We start from the raw sequence: 26,330 nt of genomic DNA on the forward strand, positions 1-26,330 counted from the left end.
TAGGTAGGCAACTTGTTCATGAATAAAGGTCATTTAAGGATTTGATTTGCCAGTATAATTAATTAATACAAAATTGTTATAATTATCGTGTCTGAATGGATACTTGTTGGGAAATGTTGTAACACGAACCTAGGTACATCAACAACTGCCTCTTTCTAGCTATGATGGTACTGCCAAACTTATGTGAACGGCGAATATTAGTAGAAAACATATAGTGAACGCAACGCAACAGTCTACTAAGAAAGGAGCTCGGTTTTGAAGCCAAGGATCTACCAAGGCGTTCTGCAGATGTTAGTATTCCCAACGCGTGTGACGGCGCAAAGCGGTGGGCGCGTGACGTAAGGTCACTCCGGCTGGGCACTGACATGTCAAGAGATTACTCCTTATTGCCTGGACAGTGTGTAATAGTACGTACTATTTCTAATGGCATTGAATTAGTAGTGACAATCTTAATAATTCAACCTAACATGATTCGTATAGGCCTCTCTACAATTGGGTTTATAAAAAAAATTTACTTATTTCCATTAGCTTATTGATCACTCCGCACATATTCTATACAAACACGAAAATCATTTTAGTGGTGAAGCGTCAGTCACCACTACCGTACCGTACTACGTACTTAATTAGTTATAAATTATAGGTATGGAAAAATAAGTGATTAGTTTCAATGATAAAAAAATCGTAATTTTTAAATCAATATTTAATATTCGGTATAAATGTAAACGACTAAGCAGTTAAAATTAAATATAACAATCAACAACAAATAATACATTACTTATTGCTTTGATATTACAATAATATGTAAATTAATACAGAAAAAGAACTACAGATTAGTACGTGTAGTTATGTAGCTACATAAATGTACAACAACAGGCAGAGAGAGAGAGAGGGAAAGACTTGGCATATTCAAGATTATTTTCCAGTTTTTGTGTGCAGCTAAAAGCTCAGCTTGCGTTCTGGGATGGGCACGACATTTGAGTGAAGAATAGCAGGATACAAAGATCATACCTACAACAATTAAAACAAATAAGTAAATATTCGTACAACGAAAAATCATACATTACAAAAATAAACTGACGTCCGAAGCAACGTAAATTCAAAGCCTGAGGTTGAATCTCCTTCAGTTCGAATGAACGTCCATATTCCTAACGCTTAAATATGCGAGGAACACAAGAATTACGTAGTACCTACTCATGGCGACAAAAAATTAGAAGTCAAATAGCATATCCGACAGCACATGAACAATTTACTTTTTATAGCTCAGCGTTGACATCTATTTTCCCCCGCATTTACTCATAGTAAGATTTTAAGAATTAAGTTATTATTAATTTTACTGTATAGTATTATCTAACAAAAATTATAAATATTAAACCCGTACAAGTTTAAAAATATTCTAAAAATAAACAGTAAATAGGTACTTATTTATATTTTATGAAAATGGACCATTTATTACGCCACTGAAACTGATCCCTTCCCAGAGAACAATACAGATTTTATTTTTTTATTTCTAGATATACAACCCTTTATATCTTTTGGATGTCGCATAACATAAATTTAGTAGATTACTACGTCTATTCTAAATATATTTTGTTATTTTGTTTTTGCAATCAATACGGTTTACTTCCGTGTTACAACGATTGACAATGTCATTTTTTCTTTGCGGAGTAAATCTTAATATTGATAGATAGATAGATAGATACATCGTTTATTTGTTTGTTACTAATCACACACAACATGTACATAAGAATATTGCAAAAAATGTTCTTATAGACACGCAATTCTTAATTCAGATATTTTAAATCTATTCTCGCTCATGGTTGTACGCACTATTTTTTACAGAAAGAGATCTACTCTCATCAGATTCATAATACTGACACACTCTGAACTGGATATAACAACTATTAAATTTGATAAATTTCAAATCTAATATAATAATACCTATCTCGTAACTACAGCCTTTATTTAAATATTTGCAAATAACGATTCTTTTTACTCAATACTTAGTTGTTATTTAGATTTTTCTTACACTAAATATCATTCCTATGAAAACAATATAACATAAAACTTGTTACTTCTCAAATATTTGATGCATCTACCTAGGAAGTCTTATTGTCTGTAGTCTTATTTTGATATTATAAACATTTTCTTTAATAAAACAAGTTGATACATTTTGTCATAGTAAAACACACCAATGAACAACTATATGTTTCATAGACATATTAGATTTAAAATATTGATTTACCTTTAAACAAGGCATCATCAAGCAAATAATCAATATGACCTAAAAGTCATATAATGTGTAGTACATAACACAGTATTTAGTTTTTAATCATCATCCGGAACTGTAACAAATTTATTACTAACAAGAAAATTACAAATGTACACGAACTTTACGTGGAATTGTGAATCTAGTGTTAACATATTGAATTAGTAGAATTATTTAAAAATTCGTACAGTAAATACGAGTAATGTATTATGTACAATAATATTTAAATAGATCAATTTTTCTATCAATACGAGTAGTTACCATACAAAGAAAATATATGTTTCTTTTTTTATTTTCTTATAATTACAATAATATAATAAAAATATAAATACTCAAATAGATACAATTTCTACATATTTTATTATAGTCCTTATAACTTGTAATAATATAAATATAAAATTGAATTTAAAGAATTATATTTTGACGTCTTAATGGTTCGATGTAAAATACAGAATATCCGTAATATTTGGGATTAAAAAAGACATAAGCTGCATATTATCCTAGTTAATAAATATTTTCTAATAACACGAACGAACTGATGGATAAAAACTAGTTTTGGTTTAAATCGAACTATGCAAACGCGACACAATGCTATTTGTTCAATGAAATTCTAACACGTAACACTTGAGTCGATAGATCTACTTCCTGAAAGTAGTAATAACACAATAAAGTAAAATTATTTCAATGACTCAATAATTATACCTATTCGAAATACTATTGTTTTCTCTATGCCTATATTTTTTACTTAGCTCTTTTATTTTGGCTAAATGAAACCAGTTCTATAGGTTTTTCAACGACGAAAACATTAAGACATAAGTACATATTTTTCATGTATCATTATCGTTCACGCTCAGATGGTGTAGGTCAATGTTTAATACACAAACTCTTCCTTAAGTAACAAACTGCACGATATAACCTTGAAAAGTGATTTTTTTAGCAATTCTTATGAATGACGCAACTACTCGATTATACCCACTTACCTAAAGATAGCTTTCCACTTTACTTTTAAAAAAGATATTTTTAACTTATTATGTGTTTTTAACTTATTATATATATTGTCTATATTTGTGATAATTTGAATATTCGAATATCTGGGATTTAGTTACACACACTGCCGGCTTTCGATTTTAGTAAATGCGATATATTTCGGGCGAATTATTTCCAACGACTTAAATGTATCTTTAATTTACAACATTTAAGTCACATGTATTTTATTTTTGTCTGAAACTTTCCTGGTACTGGTACTGAAAGCGTAGCGTAGTGAACTACTTAAGTAGACTTCTAAATTAACCACAAAAATAAGTGAAATACTTGCAAAAATTATTCTAAAATTTGTAACATTTCATGTAGAGTGTAGCCATTCTATTTATATGCATATTACTTTGCTTATGTTGTAATAACATGCATGCAATTATAAAATGTTGTGTAGTAAATAAAGTCTTCTTTGATATGACGTGCAACAGTTTCTTTACGCATGCAATCTCTGTTAAGAGCTTGTTTTAAAATTATTTTAAAATAAAATTATCTATATATTTATTTTATTGTACTATTTATAAAAATAATAAATACAGTAAATTTTAATGTGAAGAGGTACATAAGTATAAAAATTGTTAAATAATGTTAATTGACGTCGTAACAAATAAAAAAATAATATTGATAGTTATTGGATAAGTAATAACTTATTTAATATGATATAAATAGCTTTATTTTCATAAAGCTATTTATCAAAGAAGAAAGAACATTTTAAAAATTACGATGATTTATTGTAATTGTATACTCGTATTTGTAAAAATATTATAATTTTATTGGATCCACGTCTTTAAATAGATAGCCTTCATCATTTATTTAAGGATACGGATCTCTTTCTACATAATAAGTTTAATATCTGCACGCTGGCTATGCGGCTGATTGGTGTATAGGGTTTTATTTTAACCTTTTCATCACTGAAATAATGCAATGCATGATTCGATTGTATAAATTAATGCATTCGATGGTATAAAATTAGATAAGAGACCTACATTTCTCGAAGGTTTAATTATAGAGAATGTTATTTGTTCCACATTTTATTACTTATTAGGAAATAAGAATATCGACTAAAACTTTTTCAAGTATGGTTTGTATTTTACAATAAGTCTACTAACATAGACTAAAATAACACTCGTAAAAATTACGAAATTAAGTAAATGCAGTGCCTACAAATAGCGACATTTTACGACAATATTCTAAGAATATTTTAAATTTCTCAACAACCGAGCAAACCGATTCATGTCAGTCTTGGGCATATAATGAACTCAATTATAGTCTATTTTAATATAATTTAATGAAAAATAAACAAACAAATAATAAACCCAAATACAGTCAGTTTGTTGATGCTCAATAGTAGTACAAATTAAAATCAATTTATTGATTATTTGTTACTACCTAATTTATTTCGGAGACTAATTATGTGATAATTAGAGAAAACTCCCTTACCTTTTCATTAAGATCTAATGAAACACTATCATATAATGATTGCGTCAAGTGACACGACAATAACATCTATGCAAGTTAATATATTTCAATGCAAATAAGTACCATATGATAATTGTAGTATATTTCTACGTAAGTATGATGTGATAATGGACAGTCAAGGATAAATAGAACATCAGACAGGTCCTAACATAGTACATCAAAAGTCGTTATTAAGAAATAATATCAACGCTTGACTACCTGTTCCATATTTTGCGCAAAACTAATTCATTTTTGACTCTGCATTCCCTATATACCTAAATAAAAAAAAGCAGAATATCGCAATTTTAAAAAAGTTTGATTCAAAAAACCCTATTTGTCGTAACTTCCAATTATTTACATCAAATCACAACTGACTTGTGGTGATAGCCATCAAAAACGTCAAGAAAATACACCATTATTGGCGGAAATTATCATAGGTAATTTTTCCTGTCTATTATTGCTAATCTTTCAGGAACTCAAAGAGTTGAATAAAATGTCAGTGCGAGATTATCGTCAACTGTACGAATACGAATACTCAAGTACTTTGAGTATGTTAACATATACGTAATGAAACTGTATAGACTGTCCAATAATCCAAGGTCTAGTGGAAGGTCGATTTCGAGGTCGATCACCAGATGGACAAATGTCATTATAATAATCACACAACGGACCATGCTGAAACTTTTTTTTACTATTTCGATCCGCCCATAACAGAAATTAGATAGAGATATAACAAAAACCTCAGCCACCAAAAACATACTAATTACTTTTAAACTAACTCAGGCTAGTTCATATTATTCGGAAATATTTCACTAAAAATTTTGCTACAGAATAACATTATGTCAAGACTACAAAGTTAATGCCCTATTAACAGTCTTAACCTAGCAGTAATAGGATCGTCTATTATATAATTTTAACCCTAGAACTAAAAAAATACGAATAAAAACATCCTTCGATAAAATTTTCAGTACAATTTTAATACTTGTCTAGAATCTTGTTGCTGAGAAAACAAACATAATTTAAGCATGTCAGTCAAGCATTAGTTTGCTATGCTTACTAAACTTGTTTGCTAGCACCCACTTATTTATAAAAATATATGAATTTCACAAGTAGTTGGGGTAAGGTAGACAGAAACGATAAAACCAAATTTCAAATATGAAAATAACTTTTATTCATTAATTCGTCTAGTCCTAGTCCACCTAGTCCACCTCTCTTTTTTTAAGACACATAAATGCATTGATAACCCTTCCTGCATTCTCTGTATACACTGGTAGAGCACCAGTAAGGGATGATAGCTTAGAATAAAATTCAGTCAGTCAGCCCATCGTAAAGAATTCACCGGTAATTAACCATGATGTTGCGTTCGACTGGTAGATGACTAGGTGTATTAAAGTTTAATAAATAAATAAATGTTGGCCAGGAGGGACCGCACGTAAGTCGATCTGACGGGGTATATCGCCCGCTATGGAACAGAAGACCACATTATAACCCCTAGCCAGTGCAGCCCTCTAGGTCATTCTCGCGCAGGACCTCTTTATTAATTTGGTGGACACGAACAAGGATAGTTACTTGAAGTCATTGATAGTATACGGCTAGAAGGAGCACGTCCGTTTTGACCTCGCGCGATCGGGCCGCGCCTGCAAATGTTTATATTTGCGCCGGCGACGACATAGGTGGCATTTCATCCAAAAATGTGAACACATATTTATCTAGATAGAACGAACCGAATAATATGAGTTTTCTAGTAGAATTGTATTTAAAAATGTCGATGGTGTCTAAGTATATACAAATCATACCAAACTTACATTTATAAAGTTAGTTTTCAAATGTAACAAAATTAAAACGAAACAAATTAGTAACTACGTTTTCCAAGTCAACAGGGTTTTATGATTTTCATAATTTATGCAGTGATTCACCACATTTATGATTTTTTTTTTTGGGTATTCTATCCAAATTCGGATTCACCACAACAAATCGAATACAAGTTTTTATTAAATTTCCTGTAAATAATCATAGAATTCAACTCCGGTTGAGACAAGTTCAACATAAATAAATAAAAATATCCTGAAAAACAGTTACTTAAGTTAAAACTGATAACTACTTCATTAACTGCTAACTTAACTACTCACAATTATTATCGGGAGTATTTTAACCCATACATCAATATGTATTCTGGTCAATTTGCTATTTGTAAATAACAGTGCTGGCCTTATAGATACATATATAATAAATATATATAGATATATACGAAAAGGCGAACTAGCTGTTGCCAGTTTTAAACGAATTAAACATCGTTATCCCAGCGGCATCGTCCACCACAGCGCAGCGGACGGCGATTAGTTGCAAAATGATCGTGGTCGAATTGAGTTCAGGGTCGAGCCAGTTGCCTCCGGGTATTGCGAAAACAACGCATCACTGCCACTTCACCGACAATAAACGCCACGCCTGTTATTAATAAGCACTCTTTAATTTCGTATACTATATTCGTTCTCGATTTAACAAAATACACTATGTACCACACTACTCAAAGAAATCCCATGTTCTATAAAAATCCCATGTACCATAAAAAATAAACATGGCGATGACATCAGTTAGTTTACCTATCACGCCTACACTTTGTAAATAATATGTTCAAACTTCCATTTACAGCTACGTTCGATTTTCGTCATTAATGTACTGCTCACAGAATTTTCAAACAAATTAAGAATCATAAAATAAGTTAAAGATCAAACATAATTACAACTCGACATGCGTGGACAATATATGTCCACGCAAGTATGTACATTACGTTACAGCACTAAATGAATGCATAATAAACTTATTTTTATAAATAATTGTAATTTATACGGAAATCTGACACGTCAACATTATCTGTAAATTTTTTTTGTCAATCATGTTTTGAATATAGATAATTATAATTTATTTGAAATGTACTCCCATAGCGAATTCTATTATGGAAAAATTATGTAAATCTATCACTATCACTAAACATTTTCAACAATTAATTTTTTTCATGTTTCTACTTTTAATGTTTCCAAATAATATAATCAAAGTATCAGTGATTAAGAATTTTATTTCAATACATTGTGACCTTTACAATTTCCGAAGACCAGCAGCGACCGCATTATTTGTTAATTTTCGAAAATAAATATATTATATAAGAGCACTTTTTAAATAATTGAAGAGAAGTATTTAAATGCTTTTATTTTTGAAAATTGAGAGTGTTCAGTTTTTTCAGACATCAGTATAAACACTTTTAAGAAATTAAAAAGGTAAAAGTGTATCAGTATACCAAAATGAATCAAAATATTAATAATTTAAATTTAAATACAACTACTTACCTACTTGTTGAATATAAACAAAAAAATACTCAAAATCTCAAGACTGTAAACCAATATTGTTTGACATTTTGCTATTACCATTGGCCAAAGTAACAGTTGACTTGCTGCGCTCGTTTCACGTAAATACGCTTACACGTAAATAGGCGTAATACACTACATGGGCCCGGGGCGGGCACACCGCCTGCTGTCGAAATTATGTTTATTTATTATGAATATTACTTACTATTATTTTATTATTATATTCTACATACAGAAATCATATTATATACTAGATAAAGAACGAATAACTGTATCTTTTATTTCTCACGTCTATAACTTAAAAGAATATTCCAGATGTTATTTTATGAAATAACGTAACGTATTTTATAATCTCTGTAGACACATCTGATTCATATTAATTGCAATAAATGCAAAATAACTTTAGCAGAAGGCAATGTACCAAAAATATTCATTTTGCAACTTTACGATCGTTGTAAACACAAAATGCAAGCAAGCAAGGGCGTTTCGGCAATAGAACTTTTTCGTAACATTTTGTTGTAATAACTAATCGCTAGTGTGTAGCAAGTAGCCACTGAGCAGAGAGGTGATTCATTAGCTCAGCGCTCTACTTTCTTGATATAATATTACGCACAAACAAGGTACGTGAGTTCAATTTCCACCGCAATACTTAAACATTAAAGTTATTTCTTACTTTCGTCAAGTAATATAAAACTGTTGTAGCAAGCAACGGAATATTTTGTCTAAATTATATAATATTTGCAAGAATACTAAATAGTTGTAGACAGAAGATTTGTGAGAAACCTTAACATGCCTGACAACATAATGCAACATTTCAATTAAGCAATATTTCTCGCGTATTAATTTACGGTCGCCGTTTGGTTGGATAATTTAATATTTATCTACTTTAAAACGAATATTTGTTGTTAGTCAGCGTTGTTATCAATAGATAACAGTCATTTAGTAAAGCCAATAAGTTACTAAAATCAAGAACTAATCCATACCAAACCCTCGTGGTGGATTAAAACTCACCACAGATAATATAATCATTCCTCATACTCTCGTCTACTTCCTGACCCTGGAGATGAACAAAAGATATCTTTCATCATTGGAACTACGTACATATATATATATATATATATATATATATATATATATATATATATATATATATATATATATATATATATATATATATATATATATATATATTACACTAATAAATACAGTAATAACAATTATTAAAAATAATGTGTGCAAAGGTGAACTTGTCTTTAAAAGAGACCTCTTCCAGTGAACATAGTAGCATCTTTTTTTGAAAGAACCAATAGAGGGACTTAGAAAAAAAATGTATTACATAGCTGTACAACACGGAATAAAAAGGAGTTACAAATGAATACTGCAACTGGAAAGCTTCAGATTTCTTGAGTGGTTCAGGCAATGACGTCTAGCACTTGAAGGAGGAGTAACATTTGGGATTGGGAACGAAGATAGATAGGAGAGTGAAGCTCATTCAGGATATTATAAAGAGCAGACAGGATATGTATCTTATAACGAAGACGAATAGGGAACGACCTTAAACGATAGCAAAATTTAGAAATGTGTTTATATTTGTGTAAACTAAACATAAATCTATTTGCTAAATTTTGTAAGCACTCAAGTTTATTTAGTAGCTCCTCAGTCATATCTAAGATACAGACTTCGACGTAATCTAAAATGGGAAGTAGAGTTAAATAAACAGACATAATTTTGGTATTAATTTGAGAAAGTTATGGAGACTTTTGAAAGAGTGATAATAATAATGATTAAACATTTTTAATTGTTATATTTCAGGTAAGGAGATGAAAACAAGAACTGTAAGTAGTTTAAAAACAAATAATAAGAATCAATGTTCTCCCTTTGGAGATACACATAATAGTAAAAACGTCTATAAAATTGGGCAGAAATAATGTAATAGCTGTTCGACGAGTTAAGCAACCGCCGATCTTAGATTAGTTTAAAAATTATCGTCGTTTATGACAACACTATGGGCTTTGATATGCCGTTATCTAACAGTTAGATAATCTTATCGTGTCGATTCACTCCGATTACTCATCAAGTACACAAAATTTATCCGTACTCTTTAGAGATCCGACTCACATATGACAAAATATAAATTCTATCTTTACCTGATATCCATCCAATTATCTTGTCTAAGTCTAAGGTCTAAGTATTTATTTGAATATGACAACTGTTCTCATATCATTAGTAGAGAACAAAATGGTTTATATTTATAGTTTCGAGATAATCGAGATAATCGTGATTCATCATTTAATGAATTACTGATAATTAATATTACTGGAAGATGTTATTATAAATAATGACTACTAATATTATCTCAATAATTAATTACTACAAAAAACGCAGACAAAGCTAGTAAATTATGATTTACTGAAAACTACAAATATTGAATTATTTTGTTCGTTATTAATAAATTTAGTACGCCAACGACATTTACACAAAATGAGATTTGATTAATATATCAGAAAGGTTAATTGCCCAAATAATATAAAACTAATTTGAACCAAATAACAATACGTAGATATAATTTCGTAATTTCCTATTATACTAGATAATAGTCTTATGTACCTGAGATACTTAGTAATTGCCATCAAACTTTGACATAAAGGAGCAATGCATGCATTTATATTTTTATTACACAAATTTGGAAGCTAGTTGCACTAGCTCGCATACAAAATGCATAGGTACACCTCAGTTCTCAGCTGAGAGTGACAATATTTTAGTTAACTGTTTAGTGATTACGTAATTTAAATATCGATACGTGAATACCTCCACAGATCAAACAAAAACTTTTTAAATACCAATCAGCGTTTGGCAAGCGTAAAATAATCATGCCACACATACATCGTCGTTACAATAATTCAAGAATTAATTCTCACAAAAAAAAAATATTTTTTTTAAATAAGTCAAGTTATTGTTGTACCAATGCTCAATTGTTTTAAGATTCAGCTACAACATATAGATATAATTTCATTAAACCATGGCTTATTAAGATGGACGCAATAACAGAAAGCCCTAATTAGATCGCGTAAGACGGATCGATGTACGCTTCAATCTATCCTTCGCGCCTGCCGCTTTACGATGCACAGGAAACATTATGGTTGTTCTAGTGTGCTAACATGTAAATTATCATGTCTCAACTTTTTCTTTGTTGTTGTTTAAATACAATGAGCAAAGAATTGGAAGAAGATTTTTAGGATGCACTAATGTTTTGGATATTTCGCTGGGGTTTCCTCAACAGTAATTTGCGGTCTCATGTTTCATCAAATATAATTTTATTTATTCTATTACACCATTAAACACCTTTTAATTATTAATGGACTGACCATTACTCTGCGTTAAATCTAATTCTATTTATTAGTATCATAATTTTCTATATAATCAGATCAACTAAATCTTAAACTTTTATGTAGATATCTATGTAACCAAATTATTACAAGCCACAAAAATCATGTACTGATACTAATAACAATTTCATGGATCCGCAGTATTTATGCTAAATATTTGAATGGATATATCATTATTATTTACTGTAAACAATAATCAAAATAATTTCACGGCTGTTTAATGAAAAATAAGTAGCTACAACATAATTCTATACACACTCTATCTGCCTGAATTCTTTTTTGGTATGTATGACGCGACATATTTCCTAATTCTGTATCGACGACGATGATTCTTCTCATATCTATAAATGCATAGAATTTTCTCTACAGATGTTCTATAATTCAATTTAATTTTTTTAATACTAATTGACATACTTTTTCTATATTGTTCATATGTTACTAAGTATCTATTTAGATTTAAATCTATACACAACTACTTTTATACATATATATAGTTACACATATATCATTTATTTATTGTTTTACATGTTCATGAGGGACTATAAATATTTACTACATGGTATTGCGTCGTAAAATCGATTTTATGTCTTTATTTTATATCATCTTTGATATCTAAGACAAAATGTCCTTACAACAAAATATTATGATCATATAAAATTATCTATCTTTAAAAAGACGACATTAATTATACCCTGCATATACTCTGCAAACTTCATCATATACTATGTGCATTCAAATAAAATTTTCTCTTTGATTAAAGTTCCAACTGAAACGATATCTAAAGATCATCAGATCTTTAGATTATTGAACCTTTATAAATTATAAGTACAAATTTAACTTTTTATTCAGTTATTACCAGATCTTAATACAGAACAGAGCAAAACATAAAACTGGCTTGAGAGGATATGGTCAGAAATACCAAAAAACCTTGATATAGCATATTAATTTCATTCATATATTGTTAGCAAACTCATTATAACAATCGGCTATTGCGGCTCGCAAATTACAGAATCAAGGTACAATATAGCGCTCGCTGCCTTGTTGTTTCAACAGATTCAATGTAATATTTCATGGTTCCGTGAAGGTAAAAATGTAAATTGTTGGCTCAGTGCAATTAATTATGCTACCATAACTTGACGTAATGTTCGTAATACCATGTAACGTGTTTTACAGTAAGTTTCGTTTAGTTTACAAGCTGATATTCAAATTTTAGGGAGTTCCAATAGTACAGAAGGTTATTTAGTTAACCTACATTTTACTTGTGAGTATGCTCCACAGTTTTGATTCAATTCTGAACAGGTTTTCTTATTTACTTTCGCGATCTATACAGTCTATTCTCGTATTGATCTAATCTTACTTTCGTCACTATTGTAAATGTTATTTTTTATAAATTAAATCCTTGCTTGTCATATCCACACTTCTACAATGAATTGAATTGAATTATCTTGTCGTTCATAAATGTGTTCATTTAATAATAATAGTGAAATTACAAATCAATTACGATCATTGTTTTCGTTTTAAAAATAGCTATTGATTGTTTTGTATAATAATTCTTCTACTACATAATATACAAGATACAATACAAGAACATACAGAATAAAAACAAAAAAGTTTAGAAATTAGGTATAGCCAGCGGTTTCGGTCATGTGAACTTACTGCTTCCCATTTCCGTCAGTAATCCCATAAATTCTATCTTATTGAATGCTAACTCTATAAAAAATTTACCAGCTAAATTTCAGCCTACAGTGACATATAGTTTTGCATTCCACGTAAGTCTCGTAATGTATCAACAAGATAAAATAATTTATTTTATTGCAATTTTTCGTAGGTCCAAGGTCCCTTGAAATAAATATATCTTCCAGTCACTTAAATATTTTAAATAATTCCACAAACAATGTACATGTCGCAATACATATTGCACTGGTGTAAACAATATTCCGCAATATAAAGTTCATGAAAAAAAACTGTATCGCAAATAACACAATTATCATATTTTTTCGTAAACGTATATCGTGTAGCATATTATATGTTTATGGTTTTTCCAGATTTTAATCATTAATTTATTTATAGTTATAAATTAAAATAAATTATTATTCATTTTAGTAATGATAATTACACGTACGGCAAAAAGTAAAGTTTTTCTCGCAAACAACAATTCTAAATCATTTCAGGTTTTTAACCGGTCTGTATATTTTGGTACGAGTACGTACATTTATAATTTATACCTATTATGTATTATTTATTTATTTATTTTTGCCATGTGCTCCCGGCATAAAATGGACCACTCCTTCCTTTTTCGTGGATGTCGTAAGAGGCGACTAAGAGAACTTAACGGTCGGGGAATGGGCAGCAATGTCCCTCTGAAAATATCACCAAAGCCTAGCTGTGGTTGCCATCCCGTCTGCCAAACGTAACAACTACTGGCAAAACCTCCCTTAAAGGGGAGACCTAAGTTCAGCAGTGGGCAGTCAACGGCTGATATGATGATCATGATGATAATGCATTATTATTATATATTGCATAAAGCGCCGTGCATAAAACCCGCAGTGTCCCAAAATCTAAGCCAGTTTTAAACCAATTTAAAATTCGATTCGATGATGGCCAACCAGCACCAAATACTTTATATCTGTGTAAATTTCAACCAAATCTTCTGATGATGGAGAACATTGTTAATCAAACAAATCATTCCGTGGGATAGCAGGGGAGTCATCTCAGACTATAAGGATTCAAATATCCAATGAAATTTACAAAAATGAACATATCGAGAGGTACAAATATATTCACAACAAAGGTAATAGTCGTTACGTTCTCTGATTACCACATACAAGATTTATTTATATTTAAATAACTTTATTTGTCAAATGAAAATGTTATAAAAGACGGACTTTGTGCTAATAGCCTTATCTACCAATGAACTTTACAGACAAATGTCTTTTATTTTTATTTTACTACCTATTAATAGTTATAACTATACCAAATTTCAACAATAACAAACTTAAGTAAACCAGTCTAACCAGTTAAGTAAACTTGACGGACAGAAAAAAAATGAAATGATTCCATAAAAATTCCGTTGTTCTCACTCGCAATTTGGACACTGAACGCACGAAGGCGGTATCGTAATATTGAACAACAATATCGTGCGGCAGTTTTGCGACGATTGCTTTCACGGTTTCGTTGGTACGTCAATACATTTCATTGAAAGTAGTTTTCAATAACAAAGCGGAATTTTCGACGTCGCAGCGTGGCTGGGTAGCGTGCAGGCACGCGTTCGCCGTGTCAATGTCGAAGACGCGCTCGCTACCACATCACCACCACTCGCACATACTAACGAACCAGTTTCAATATACACATCTCGGAACTTGATAATACATAAAAATCTAAAAAGAAATACCAATAAAAGTATAACCTTTATAAACACATTAAACATCTATAAATAAAGATAAACGCTGCCAATTGGTATATCAATAAATATGAAAATTAAGCGTAACTATAAATTTATTGACTTAATACTTTATTTAATTAAAAGTATCCCCAAAGATACCCCAAGGTGACTGATGTACGAGTATGTACCCCGAAAGCTAATTTTACTGAAAAATAAATCACTAGTATTGTGAAAAGTTATTTGCCCATGTATTTTTTATTTATTTATTTTTTACTTAAAATTATGCATTTTCAAATTAAGCGGAAAATTCAATAGTAACGAAATTAACATGAAACCATCGAAGAAATAAACCCTCTCGCTTGTAAAAAGTTTTATCAAAATCAGTTCAGAATTGATGAAAATATTGCACGACATGCACATAAAAAATACAGAGAAAATAAAGCAAGTCGGTTAAAAATTGGTCGTAATTTATTATTTTCTTTTATGTCGCATATATAAAATTTTATTCCGTTTATGCAATAATATTAAGAAATATAAAACTTGATTTGAAATAGCAGTCAAGGAGTTTGCTAGTTTAACATTTAAAAATTGAGATCATAATATAACATTTAAAGCTAATGCAAATATTCTCTAATTAGTTTTATTGAAGGTTTAACTAACTTGATTTACTTGATATGTCAAATGATCGATATTTTGATAGATGCTTGAAAGCTTAGATTAGACATAGCACATTGAGCATAAAAAATATGTTAAAATTTAATCAGCTGATTTGATGATTAGCAGACATTTTTTTTTTATTCAAAATAAAATGCGCTTCATTTTAGTGTTGCAAGTAATTTCTCAATTCAAGTCGACTTTTTAATTTAAATATGGAAAAAAAATTCTGATATAATATAAATATGGTATACATATGTTGCTCATATATATATATATATATATATATATTAATATGGCGGTCATTTTAAATGATTTCAAACTGAATTTTTTGTGTCTGTACTCAGATGTATATATTTACTAAAAATAAACATCATTACGAATCATTACGCATTGCTTATCCTGTTCTTTAAATATATTCGTAAATATATTTTTTTATTTAACTTTATAATATAAATTTCTCCTATATACTTATTGATGAGATAATAACTTATTATTAACTGAACATATGGATAACCCGATTTATATGAATAAAAAAGGGACCTTTTTGAAGCATTTGTATGGAGGTATCATTAATAAACTAGATATGTATATATACAATTCTATAAAATAAATGCTTTTCGTTTATTTCCTTATTTTTTATTCAGCTTTTATTATTATTAACGGATATGAATGTAATATAAGTATGAAAACTACCAAAAAGTTACTTTACATTCGATTCACACACTGTTTGTATTTTTTTCTTTTTGTATAATTTATTACTAATTCAGCCCCCTACACATAATACAAACGAATCGATTATTATCGATATCAAGTAAATGAGACAGAGTAGGAAAACGACACGACGTGCGCTGTCTTTTTCTTTCCCATATGAGCGCTGATCTATTCTATCAATAGAATCGTTTGTACTTTATCTAGGGGACATAAACGATTCATAATGCTCTTTGCTCTTTTAGCAATCAATAAAGTTATAAAATTAATATAAAACCAACATGGATTATTCCCATGACGATGCCGTTTAATATGATCACAATTGATATTATTATACTAGATGCATTTGTCATGTTCTTTTATAAGTAACTAACACTTCACACAATGCAGATATGCGAGATAACATACCACCTTGTGTTTGCGTGTGAATACATAGTTACAACCATTTACATTTTAGTATCCCGTAGGCAAATCAAATAAAACCTTTTGGGCCATATTACCTATCCATACATCTGTTTGTTACAGCGTGATAACATAACTTTGTAAGTTTAATTGTCATAAATCTATACATAAACACGAAGAGTTATGATCCTACGTGGATAAACAATTAAATAAAAATTAATATAAACATAAAGTGTCGTTGAAGTCTTTTATAGCGCAATTGAGAATGTCTCTATTTTTTATAAAAATAAATAAATCAATATTACCAATAAACAGTAATATTAAAAAATTCTTCCCTAAAATTAATAATTATAAATAAAAAAATAAAAAGTTTAGCAATTTTTTACATTAAAAATTATATTGTTCGTATTTCATATTTTTATACTATCATATTTTGCCCAAATATTGCGTTTAATTTTTTTTCCACTTAAATGCTATGTTTATTTACTTTTTATTACCAATCCTGTGTTACTGTAAATGTAATAAGTAGCCTTATAGATATTAATGTAGAATAAAGGAACATCAGATATATATTTCAGTTAAATCTAGATAACGGTAACAATAGTATAAGAAACATTAAGATTTTATTTAATTTTATAGGAATTTAATATCAAATCACTAAATAATTTTAATTGAAATTGCAATAGGTTACTTACCTACGCGTTTGCTTATAATCTTTTATTTATTATGCTCGATGCCTGGGGCTTGAAATACTCACTGTACCTTTGGGACGATAGTAGAATGTCAATACCATTTGGAATTCCCCGTCACGCGTATTCTTGATTCATGACCTTGTGCTTTACTCTAGTATGCAGATTAAAATCAAAATAATGCCGATAATATATTTATTATAAGTTTATTTTTATTGATAAGTAAAGTACCTATGTATCTACAATCTAATAATCATAAAGTGATTAATATAACAATAATTATAGACCTTTTAATGTTTATAGAATTTCTATATCAATAAGTATTATCTATTTCTTTATTTTCTCAATGGCAGCTAAACGGCCGTTATATTAATTTATGGCCATACAATTGATATTATAATGTACTATATTATTTATGCATTAAAAGACAATCAAAAAGATATATCATAAAAACCCATCACTATAATTTAATATTAACATACTATTACCACGCCAGCAAGTAAACTAGTATGAGATTTCACTGCAAATATTCTTTACATTTTTTCGAAATCTCGAGAACTTCAACTCTTTTCATAGAGTCGTAATTCTTTGTAGGTGTCCTTACTCAATTACTACTCGTATTTAGATACTTAGCATTAAACTGAACTGAACTTAGCATTAAACCTGTCCCGAGGAAACTCGATATTGAACTCGTCTCTAAGAAAACAATTTGAAGATCTGTCACGCAAACGGCGCGGTCACATGATCGGTGCTTCACAAATGATAACTTGGTTACTCTATTAAACACATAAGACTGGAAATAGTTATTATAAATTGACAACTTCTATCATCTCTTTGTTTTTTAAGACTCGTTATAGAGACAATAGCAGGTTTATATTTGTAATTATAAGTAATTACAACCGCAGATAATACTACTAGTATTGCAACGTAGGTATTCCCACGTTGTCCAAGTCCACCAAGTGGCGGGAATAACTTCATGGTGTAATGTGATAACATTATGTGAACAGGTACTCATACCTACATAGATCTCGTGTACTATGTAAATATTTCCTAACAATAGTCTTTATGATTATTACACATAATAATTCAAACATTTATTCTATATAAAAAAAAATTACTAATCGTCACAAAAATTGGGAACGTTAATGTACTCTAAATTAATGTATATTAATTTTATAAAAACAATCGGTTTAGAATAGCCGAAAATATTCCGTAGTGTACGAAAAAAGTATTGTATTTCATTCGGTAAACATTTTCAAATATAAATGAAAGAAATAAGTTGTTTCACATACCTATGCAAAAATTTTACATTAAAAATGATATGCAATTAGGTACTATTTGTTTAATCTGCAAAATTGACAAAAATGTCGTGTAACATAAGAACAAAAAAACTGTAGATATACCTATGACCCACAATAGAAATTATATAATATTTTCAAATTTAAATAGAAGAAAAATTTTGGTAATTTATTTTACAACTATAATTTTACATATAGTGTGTATTGATTGTAATATGTTAATTTGCAAAATAATGGTAATACTACAAATAATAAATATTTCCTTTCCCACGGTCGTAAGAGGCTACTAATGGAACTTCAAAATCGAGCAATGGGCAGCAGCGTCTCTCTTTAAACATTCTCAAATTTTAACTGCAGTTGCCGATTAGCCTGTCAGGCGTGGCAATTGCTGACAAACCCTCCAATAAGGACAGGCCTATGTTCAGCAGTGGACAGTTAACGGCTGATATGATATGATGACGATATGTATATTACAAGCGCTTGTAAATAGATAAGATTGTTCAGACATGTTCTAAATAACCTTTTATAAAGACAAAAGAAAGACAAGAAAAAAGACATTATCTTCATTAGGACAAATTACTCCGTTTAATGGCTACTTTATGATGATTGCACACTAAGTTTATAACACATTGCTTTATACCAACATTTTAAATATCAGCAGTAACTACATATCGACGTTAGTGTTTATATGTATGCACCTGCTCATAACACTTGCATGATGAAATAGTGACAATTGATCCACAATCGTGATATGTGGTGTCGGTTGCTAACTCATATTAAATATACATTCATTTGTGTTGAGAATTGCAAAATTTATTGCATGTTCTAAATTCTAAAACTGGTTTAATGTAAAATCTAATGTAGTTGCAAGCGTCCCCGAGATAGAAGCGGCAGCTACTGCTTGCTATACGACATTTGCTAACGAACCGCGAGTCGCGCTGGGTCGGTCTGTTCTCACTTGACGACATTACATAATACGACGTGCAGCCAATGACCTACATAGACACAACACGAGGCGATTGCTCGAGCTAATGACAACAACAAAACTATATTACCACAAATAACTGCACCCGGTGAGTAGTTATCACAGAAGCAACAAGGTTTCAATGTAAATAAACAATGCTGCTGTTTAAATACCTACTAATTTGTCGTACTACAACAAGACGGCTGTTGTAATTGACGCATTCTTGTTAATGCATTATTTCAAATATACAAAATAGGGCATTATCAATATCATTCACAACACTGCGCTCACTTGAGTCTTCAGTCTAATCTAAAGAATTAAATCACGTAATAATACAATGAATCAATAAATAACTGATCTTTTCAATATACAGACAAACGTGCTTCTAATTCATAATTATATATTACTCATGATAGCTTGTCCTATAAAGATAAGGGTATTTGTTGAAATACAGAGAATGAAACCTCACAAAATTATTAGATATAAGATTAATAATTACCTACATACATACTCGTACGTGCATGTCATCGTGCTAATATGCAAGACGTGTGTATTCATTGTGATGTGTGATCAAACAAAATCGGTACATAACACGTTCTTGGAAATCATATCGTATCATCAGTAAAACTTAACTCAATTTATTCAAACTATAAAGATAATATGATGTACAAAATATATTATCGGTAATTACCTAATATATATATATATATATATATATATATATATATATATATATATATATATATTATATTATATTATATTTCAATTGCACAATAGAATATTCTATATTCAATTGTGCAATTGAAATAATATACATAGTATCATTCCTCCTATTTAACTGTAGGATATAGGAGACAATTCAAAACAGTCCTACATGCCAAACATCTCAATCTGCTTGGTAATAGTAATCCTCTTTAGATTAGTCTACTAATCTAAAAAGGACTTTTATTTGAATAAAATTTGAATTTTTACTAATTTAGTAGACAATAATAAAAGTTTATCCTATTGGGATTTATGGAATTTTTTTTTTATTTTAATCATAAAGGTTAAACAATTTCATTCGGATTGTTCAAAGTTCAATAAACATCAACCAATGTTTTATTGTTATCTTAAACTTGCAAAATTACACAAAATGTTTCGTATTTATGACTAGTAAACTGCTAAATATGAACATCATTTAAGTCGTAAACAAACTACAATAAATACCTGTATTCGATAGATAACCTTTACTTGACATTTATATTATGTTGAAGAAAATTGATTAATATCAAAATTCACAGGAATAATAAATATTTTAATTTTTTATCTATGAGCATGATAAATTTTCTTTGTTATTTTACGTTGTCGTAAGTTTTCTGCGAAAAGAATTTGCTTGCGACTAAAGCAATAAGACGTAGATACTTATAATAACCATACAATTGAATAAAACAGCTTAATGGATTTGTATTTTCTATACGAATATAGCTATTTATACCATATAGGTACTCGTGTATACTTACGTAATTAGCACCACGATGCGAAAATTAATCGCACGTTATTTCATAATATGTTAAGTAAATAACTTCGATCATCATCCATACTACTAGATAATATCTCACGAATTAAAATAAAACTCAAATTATGACATTCATCTGATTACTATTGCAAAGAATTTAAAAATATATAACTTCAATTACTAACGATATGCACCATTTTATTTTTGGCACTGACCGAACCTGTAGGTAATATTGACGATCCACTGCAAAAATATTATTTAACTATTTACTTACACATCTTGTCTATTAATTACCTAGATTCAATATTTATATAGCAAACGAATTGCCAAGTAGGTACCTATGTAAGGATTAAATTGTAGAAATTTGCGTAGTCGCCATTATACATCGTATTCGTAAATTTTCTTAAAAGTACATTATGATATTCCAAGGTGATTGAAACACGATCTACGAGTAAATACTATGTCAATATAATGTTAGATTAATCCAGAATTATTATTTTACTAGTTTTGTGTGGAAATCTACTTATGTACAATTTAATATGCAATAAAAAAAACTGTGGCCCCTGTAATTGTACATCAATTACTGTTAACGTCTATGCTATTGAGATTGTGTTACTCCATCTTTGTCCATAAAAAAAACTACTAGTAATATTTATAGGTACATCGATAAGAGTATTGAAGGGTATTTAGAATTTTATAAATTATTAACTATAGAATTTGTGAATCTGCTTATATATAACAAATAATTTGATTGATTGACAAAACGATAAAAGATAAAAAATAATACTACTACACAAAACCGTCTCCATATGGTGACAGCTTTATCTTGGGTTTCTTGATTACAGTGTTATATGAGTATATATGTAGATATTTTCATTATCGTGCGATAACAACTACTAAAATATCTAGGTGTCTACTATAAATATTTAATAGGGAGTTACAATACTTACCATATCATTCATAGCAAGCTATTTAGCACGGTTTGCGCCCATGAAACCATTTCCATCGAAAAAAAATATAGGTAACCTAGTCTATTCAAAATTACAGTTATATGAATTTTGAATAATTGAGGTAAAATTTGAAAAGAACAAGGATTTTTATTTTTACGATAAATTATCAACTATACTTATAGACATACATGTACAACCAAGTAATTATTTTTTTTTTCAAACTGCTATTAGGTACAACTTTTTTTTGGACATTCACTCTAAGTATTTAAGAAAATAGTGATCGAGTTTATAAGGTCGTATGAATGATGATGATGATGACAATGAAATATAATTATAAATAGGTATTATATAAGTAAATACTTGATGAGCAAAGTTTTACCTATGCAAAACTAATTTGACCTCGTTACCGCGAAAAATCTTTAAACTTAGATATATCTATGTTATATACCTATAGAGAAAATTCTTTACTATATTTCTATACGTTATTATGTACCCAAATTAAGTTTTATAAGTCATTTTTGTATTTTGTTTGAGTTTTAATGAGTAGTATTTCGCAGTTAAATAATTAGATACGTGTAATGAAATTAACATATTTCCGTACACACCATAATTACAAAGTTTAGTTCTGTACTTATTACACAAATGTAATTTTGGAATAATTAAACATAATGAATTATTTTTATTTCACGAAATTGTTGTCGTTACTTTATGTCAGCTTGTTTGCCTTTCCATATTCCGTAAAAGAAAATGTTAAAACTATGAGCTGTACACATGTCTAATTAATATACGTGACCTGCAAAATATAGCTATGTAGATTTTAGACGTATTAAAATTATAATGAAGATTTTATTTTTTATACGACTTAGAATGGCAAACAAACTAAAAGCTTAACTGATAAAAAGTGGTGATATACATGAGCATCAAATTGTTTATGTGTTCGTATCCTATAATATCATAGCTCATCCCATAGATTGTTATTATAAACTGAGAGCTCACTCTTCAAAACTAAAACAAACACAATATAAGTAAAACTATTTAGTGAGTCAAAGACACCCACACAAATGTATATTTGAACAATATTTTCCTCAAGTTATTTTATTTTTTTCTTTCAATTCGACTTATCATGGCATCGGTACCACTATAATTTATAAAAAACAAGATTTTATACTTCTTATAGTAAATAATATGTTCTCTACTTATAACCTGAAACTGATATCAAATATAACATATATCATTATATCTGTCAAGTAATTAATATAAGATAGAGCCTACTATCATTTACGATATTATAAGGTAAAATATAAAATATATTTGCATATTAATACCATGCATTAAAATTACTGGCTACTTTGTTTTAAGTATGTAGACATTCCGCTTAATGTAGTTGCCTAACATCTGTTTATCAAGCATAGTGTCAGAAGGGTACAAAGGTCTTATCGTCCACAATGGTGCGCAGTTATCTATAACACAAATATTAGGTAGGCACTTGGAAGAAAGTAAGAAAATTATTTAATATATATTTAACAAAATAAAGAATCTTACGAAAATTGTGGATTACTAGTTTCACCAATGCCTTCGTACGCATGACCGGTACAGTGATTGACGAAGATAAAAATTAACCTACCCCTATGTCCGAGGAGGAAAAAGATTAGTAATAAGGTCTAACAGCCCCATTGCTAAGAATATACCCTGTTAGGTTCCCCCTGAAAACTGTCATGGTTTATTCTTGAATTCATCACGATGGGCTAACTGACCTGCTTTCATCCTCATTTATCATCTCTCACTGGATAGTAACCCGTTAAAAAAACCTATGTCGTTGTTCATATTATTAATGAAATTTTAAATTTAAATCAATGTAACAATACTTTTACAAGTATTTTAAAATTGTATAATAATCAAATGTTTTTAAAATGACTAATAGATATTATATTATTTTAAGGATATTTTATCAGTTTATAACCTGCTGGAAAGTCTCCATAATAATCACAATCGGAGATGATCCACCCTCATCTATATTATCTATTTAGTACAAGCACTCTGAACGTTGTTTGACCTTAGTCAATGACGCGAAAATAATTAATACATGTGCCAAAATACTATCACTTTCTATGGAGGTTGACCATGAACGGTAATTAATATACTTTAATTAATTAATCTAAATTCTTGTAACGTTTCTACTATATTGTACATGTCATTATCTGATCACTGTTAGGGTTGCCACTTATGCTTAGGAATGCTTACATATAATTGCTTGTAATAAAGTATTACTACTTTATTACAAGTAAATATACTCTATACTAACCTTATTAAGAATATCTACTTTTCTAGGATTTAATTCATATCTAAGGTCAAAAAATATAATATAATTTACGGAATCCTTATAATTTCGTCATGTTTATTTATCTCGTGACAATACAAGAAAAATACCTATACAGGCTGCTTGATCATAAGACGTCCATAAAACCTCCCTAAGTTTTACAAGTGTTTTACGATCAGAAATATGCGTATGACTCCCTAGTTATATAAATGTTTCTTCGCACATTTTGACTTTTATTGTATTCTAAAATCTTTATTGTACATACTTTTACATTGGACACATTCATATATTTAACATACTTCTATTTCGATTTCGTTTCTCTAAAAGTCCGATAATTTTGTTGTTTAGATGTTTAGTATCTACTATACCAGTACAAGACTAAACATAAATTAACGTAGATATAGAACAAAAATAGTCAAATTATGAGTAAAAATCTCCTTTTGAAATCGGTTGATAAAGATAATAATATTCTTTATCCAAATTTAATTCTAGATATACACCCTGCCTGTTGTGCACAAAGTTAAATGTCATCGTAACTTCATCTTCAATTCGATTCAATTCGAATCCAAATGACTCTAGATCTATGATACGAAAGAATGATAATATGAAAATGCCTAGAGATTTACAATTATGCACAGGGATCCTAATCTGGAGACTATAGAGGACGTTACATAACCTGTAGAGATCTAAGAAATGAAGTTTCGCTATAGATATGATATATATAAATACATAAGCATGCATTTTTTATACTTGATCAAGGTTTAATCAACTCCAAACGGTAACTCTACCTAGAGTACCTATTCTTGATTTCAATTAAACTGTTCTCAATTATCTTCGCAACAAAAAAAAAAAAAGAATGTTGTGGTACGGCTGGTATAGCCGTATGAATAACAACAAATGTTATCATTAGACAACACATCGTTGATATAAAGAAGGAATAGAACATATTATAGACTGCATGTAACATATCAGATTGTAACGAACATGTATAATGTGTACAATAAATGCAGTATCTTATTAAAGTTTTTATAGTTAAAGTCTCTTAAAGTCAGTCGATAAATTTAATTCGAAAATAAAAGAATACTAATACATATTATCCAGTCAATCTTTGAAACAGATCATCTGAACATCTGTACCTACTTAGGTATTCTAAGACCTATATCTAATCCGCGAACTTGAATTAATAGATAAAATGACATAATACATTTATCTATTTCATTAAATATCATATCTGTATAACGCATATTAATTGGATTACAACAATTATTAGCATAATAGTTTTGTGTTTGTGATTTTATCGTAAACAATAAAACCACTTTAAACAATATATCAATGTAATTAAGAATGGCTACTACCTAATAATATTTCAAGTTTGCTTATAATATTATCTAATTAATTAAATTATATAATCAACATTAAAGTAATCGTAAGTAGCTAACCAAAATATTTACCTGCTATAAAATTGGATATTAGGAAAGCTATACAAAATACAGGGTTTTCTAAAAGGTATAATAGCCCAAAACCCGGTGATTCAATAAAATGAATTTTTGTAATATTCATACAAGCCACAGAGTTTGGAAAAGTATTATCAAATTTTGACTATTTTTTACAAGGCAAAGTGTTGCAGTTTCAATAGTTCGGGCATTGGCTTTCAGCTGAATAAACATTTACGATGACTCTGTATATTTTTATAGTATGTAATGGATCTGGAGGAGGAAGAATTTAAAAATGACAGTGTCAATTAGGTCAACTAATTTATTAATAAATATACTTAATCATTAGACCATTTTAATTTCCTGCAACTGATATCCGAAATATCGTAGGTACAGCGCTGAGTAATTCTCTCTCTCTCTCTCTTTAATATTTATTCATATACGATATCAACGAAGACAGAGACAATCAAAATCTCAGATGTGGTAGTAAATATGTCGCTGATATTCTTCAACTTTATCAGTTGATTTTGCCCA

At 29.2% G+C, this 26,330-nt stretch overlaps 1 protein-coding gene across 2 annotated transcripts in view; it reads left to right on the top strand.

The window, feature by feature from the left end:
• Positions 1-26,330, top strand: part of LOC113511947 (elongation of very long chain fatty acids protein AAEL008004-like) — a 38,707-nt gene that overhangs the window by 659 nt on the left and 11,718 nt on the right. The window contains exon 1 of one of the 2 annotated variants that reach the window (XM_052894466.1): positions 385-407. The exons of the other annotated variant lie outside the window; for it this stretch is intronic. The gene's annotated coding sequence lies outside the window, so the exon portion shown is untranslated. Of the gene's footprint in view, positions 1-384; positions 408-26,330 lie in introns of those variants that run through there. 2 annotated transcript variants of the gene reach the window in all.

This window comes from Galleria mellonella, unplaced genomic scaffold (assembly GCF_026898425.1).
Source record: "Galleria mellonella isolate WM207_F2 unplaced genomic scaffold, CSIRO_AGI_GalMel_v1 utg213, whole genome shotgun sequence".
In the NCBI taxonomy this organism is placed as follows: Eukaryota; Metazoa; Arthropoda; class Insecta; order Lepidoptera; family Pyralidae; genus Galleria; species Galleria mellonella.